We start from the raw sequence: 4,813 nt of genomic DNA, 5'->3' as shown, positions 1-4,813 counted from the left end.
AGTTGTAATTATTCACAGGGTCAGAGGAGATACACACAAAGGGTCTCTTTCATTATTGCCCTTTGATTATTCTAGATGTCCAATTGTGTTTCCTATTATCACCCTGACTCCTGTGGGGTGCTACCACAGGCTTTGGGATTACAGCAGTCTAGCTGAAGGTACAGACGGTGTTCAACAATTATTACAATCCTGGGCATCTGGAAAATGTGCTTTGCTTTCCCAATGCTTCCACACGTATCTCCTCATTAAATCTCTGCGAGGATCCTTTCGGTAAGTTACGAAAAGTTTAATGAGTTCTCTTCTGATGGAAAGAGGTCAGGTGATTTGCACCAGGAGGATGAAGACAGCTCTGACAACGCTCTTGAAAGGTTGAGGCTGAGAGACGGTTTGGTTTGTTGCACTGGGGAACCAAAAGCTCAGGCTCTGGTGCCAAACTGCCTAAGTTTGCAACTTTCAGCTCATTACTCAACTTTGGTTTCCTTTTCTGTTAAGTGGGTCTAATAATAGCAAACGCTCTTGAATGATTTTGTGCCTGGTATTGTAAGCACCCAGCACACGTGAACTGTTCTGGGGGCCGTAGGCTCAGGATGGTTCCTGGCAGACAGCTATTCAGTCTTTTTGTTTGTTTGTTTGTTTGTATTCTGAGCCACAGGGCTTGTGGGATCTTAGTTCCTGAAACCGATTGAACCTGGGCCCTCAGCCGTGGAAGTGCAGAACCTTCACCACTGGACTGCCAGGGAATTCCCTATTCAGTCTTTCATCAGACATTTCCTGAGCACTACTACGTGTTAGCCCATAGGAATATGGAGAAGGATGAGTCAAGGACGGTCACCTGGAAGAAGGTCACAGAGCAGGGATTCTATGTCCAAGGGGCTGTCGCCTGAACAGGGTAGTGTGGTATAGAGACAGACTGTCCCTCTCACTACAGAGCATCAGCCAAAGCTAAGAGACCCAAATCCCAGGCCCAGTTCTGCTGCTTGACTGAGGGAACCTTAGCAAGTAACCTTGTAGGACCTTATTTTCCCATCTGTTAAATGAGGATAGCAATAATATTTCACAGGCAAGAACATATGAGATTAAAATATTTTATAAACTGCAAAATACCATGCAGATGTTACTAGTTTTATTATTAGTATTAGCTTTAGCTTTACAGGGCTTAGTGCTTTTCTGGATAGTTTACTGTTGCTTTCTTTAAGCCTGACATAAAAATGAGACCCTCCTTTTTGTTCATTCTCTGGCAAACTTAGGCCACTTCAAACAGTGCATATGGAAGGGGAAAAAGTTGAGTAAGCAATATAGAAGAACAGGGGAGTTTGCAAGTAGGAAGGCTATAAAAACTTCAACTCGTTTGTCTTTTCAGCATTACCCACTGCTACAGAAAAGAGTGAAGCTTATCTGGAAAGAAAATTCTGGCAAAGACGATGGGAGAGCCCCTGTGCCGTCTCTGGAGTTGAGTACAGGAAGCCCCACCCCAGGCCTGCCTTTCAGAAGTGGCCCGGAGAGGGAACCACAAGGAGGCCCTAAAATGATGCCTTTTGGAAATTCTGACTCATTTGGCGGCAGGGGTTATTTATGCCACGCTCGAAAGGTCTCCCGAGGAGTGAAATATTGAGTGTTCTTCCGCCATGTCTCTCCCCTGCGGTCAGCGTCTCCACCGCTGTGCACCCAGAAGCAGGGGCCAATTTCAAAAGCCTGGAGAGGTTATTCAGGTTTGTTTCAAATTTGTCTCAGCTCGCTAACTGCGACAGCAATCCTGTACAAGTCTTATTTTGTGTGATTCTTAGTTGTTTGTGTGGTCAATCTCTACAGAAAGAGTACAACAAAAGCTGGAATGAGTCTTCTGGCGAATCCAAACCCTTGTGTGCGAGTGGGTAAACTGAGGCAAGAGGCCAGGAATGACGGACCCTACCTATACAATCCCAAGCATGGTAACTGGTGTTCTGGAGATTTATGTTCCCTTTGGCTTGGAGAATTCCGTGGACTGTATAGGCCATGGGGTGGCAAAGAGTCGACACGACTGAGCGCCTTTCTTTCCTCTTTCACTTTCACTTTGTCTCCTGTCTAGGCTGGGGGATCCACCCCTTTCCATCCCCTCCCCCTTAGTAGGAACTCACGTTAGTGCTGCTGGCTGAGCATAGATGGAAAGCCATTTCCGAGACACCTCATCAGAGGTGTGCCCCTCTGGGCATGGAAAGCTGGTGCAGCTGCTTCTTTGTTTCCTCCTTTGCCACTCCTCCAAGTGTTAGTCTGTCTTTTCCCCCTCCAGTCCTCCCGTGTGCTGGTAGCAGGGTGAGCGGACCCACCAGCGCAGTTTGTTCATCCCTCCAAGTAGTCTGCCTTCCCCACTGGCAGCTGCGCCACCCCATAACTGAGTAAGCTTGGGAACCGAAGTAATTCAGACTGTTCTTCCAGATGCACGAATTGGGGTGCTTTTATAAAAGTAAAATACAACGTGTATCAGAAGCAAGGACTGGATTCTGGGATGACTGCGTTCTGGCCCTTGTAGATGTTGTTCAGTAGCTGTGTAACTTCGGGTCATTTCTGAGTCTCTGACTCTGTGAAATGGGAGAACTGGAAAAGATCATCTCTAAGTTACTCCTCCCAATTTAGAAAAGGATGTGAATCTTTTTATTTTTTAATTGATTCAGTTATTTGGCTGTGTTGGGTCTTAGCGGCAGCAAGAGAGATCTTTGGTTGCGGCACACAGATTCTCCAGTTGTGGCAAGCGGACTCTGGAGCTTGGGGCTCAGCAGTTGCAGCGTGTGGACTTAGCTGCTCCCCAGCATGTGGGATCTTAGCTTCCCAACCAGGGGTCAAACCCACATCCGCTGTAGTGCAAAGTGGATTCTCAACCACTGGACCATCAGGGAAGTCCCCAAATAATAAGCATCTTGATTGTACTGGATAATAATACCATTTAGCATGACTATTAAACACTACTATTATCTTACACTAAAGCATAAGTAATTACAGAAATAAACATGTTAAGCTAAAATTGACAAACTTTATTCTTAACAAAATAAAATCCTTCTGAAAGAGCCTGGCCGTATTCCTCTCATCAGTGGGCAAGCCAATCTATTCTCTCTGCTTTTTGCCTAAGGAACACCTTAAGTGGTTTTATTTTGTTTTACAATTACATGAGGTAATTGTGGATTATGCAGTTGTAACAGATTATACAGAGAAAGTCCTTCGCACCTTTTACTGAGTTTCCTGCAATGGCAACATCTTGCGAAAGTAGCCAATGCAATATCACAACTAGGATATTGACACTGACATCAAGATGCAGAGCGTTTCCATGACCACAAGGATCTTTCCTGCTGCTCCTGCCTCCTGGCCCCATCCCCTCCGTCACCCCTGGCAACCACTAACCTGTTCTCATTTCTATAGTTCTGCCATTTCCAGGATGTTATACAAATGGAATCATAAAGTGTGTAATCTTTGGGAACTGGCTATTTTCACTCAGCGTAATTCACTGGTGATTCATCCAGGTTGTTGCTGTATTAAGAATCCACATCTCTTTATCGCTGAGTCTTATTCCATAGTATAAATGGACCATAACTCATCTAACCATTTACCTGTTGAAGGACATCCAGGTGGCCTCTAGTTTGGGGCTATTTTGAATAAAGCAGCTATGAACATTTAGTACAGCTTTTCGTGTCAATGTAAGTCTTCACACTTTTAACTGGTATGGTACCTGTACATAGTACCACACCATCAATTTCTGTCCCATTTATTTATAGTGATGAACATACTCCAAAGATGTTGAAGTGTCTAGTAATTGCCCAGGACCAGGCTGTGAGTTGCGAAAATTCAACAAAAGCAAACTACATGGTTCCTAACATTAGGAATTTGCAACCTATTGTGGAAGCAACAATAAAATTGAAACAAAGAAGTAACATTGAAATAACAAGACAGACAGCATTGCATAGATGCTTGATGGCAGGGTTCAGAATTGGCTCTTACAAGAATCCAGAAGTGGGAGAGAAGAGTGAAGGCTTGTGTGTTTGAGCCAGGGCGTTGTGGATAAGGTGAGATGTGAGTTACATCTTGAATGATGGAGAACAGTAACAATATTTAGCATTTATTAAGGGATTACTACGTGTCAAGCACTGTCCTAAACCTTTATACTTATATTAATTCATTTAGTCCTCATCAAGGTCAGTCAGGTCTTCCCTGGTGGCTCAGACAGTAAAGCGTCTGCCTGCAATGCAGGAGACCCAGGTTGGATACCTGGGTTGGGACGATCCCCTGGAGAAGGAAATGGTAACCCACTCCAGCACTTTTGCCTGGAAAATCCCATGGATGGAGGAGCCTGGTGGGCTACGGTTCACGGGGTCACAAAGAGTCAGACACGACTGAACGACTTCACTTCACTAAGGTCAGTCAGTCAGTTCAGTTGCTTAGTCGTGTCCAACTCTTTGCAACCCCATGAATCGCAGCACGCCAGGCCTCCCTGTCCATCACCAGCTCCCGGAGTTCACTCAGACTCATGTCCATCGAGTCGGTGATGCCATCCAGCCATCTCATCCTCTGTCGTCCCCTTCTCCTCCTGCCCCCAATCCTTCCCAGCATCACAGTCTTTTACAATGAGTCAACTCTTCGCATGTGGTGGCCAAAGTATTGGAGTTTCAGCTTTAGCATGAGTCCTTCCAATGAACACCCAGGACTGATCTCCTTTAGGATGGACTGGTTGGATCTCCTTGCAGTCCAAGGGACTCTCAAGAGTCTTCTCCAACACCACAGTTCAAAAGCATCAATTCTTCGGCGCTCGGCTTTCTTCACAGTCCAACTCTCACATCCATACATGACCACT

This window comes from Oryx dammah, unplaced genomic scaffold (genome assembly GCF_014754425.2).
Source record: "Oryx dammah isolate SB20612 unplaced genomic scaffold, SCBI_Odam_1.1 HiC_scaffold_16, whole genome shotgun sequence".
NCBI lineage: Eukaryota > Metazoa > Chordata > Mammalia > Artiodactyla > Bovidae > Oryx > Oryx dammah.
The sequence above is the reverse complement of the archived record's forward strand: the minus strand, read 5'-3'. Positions refer to the sequence as shown.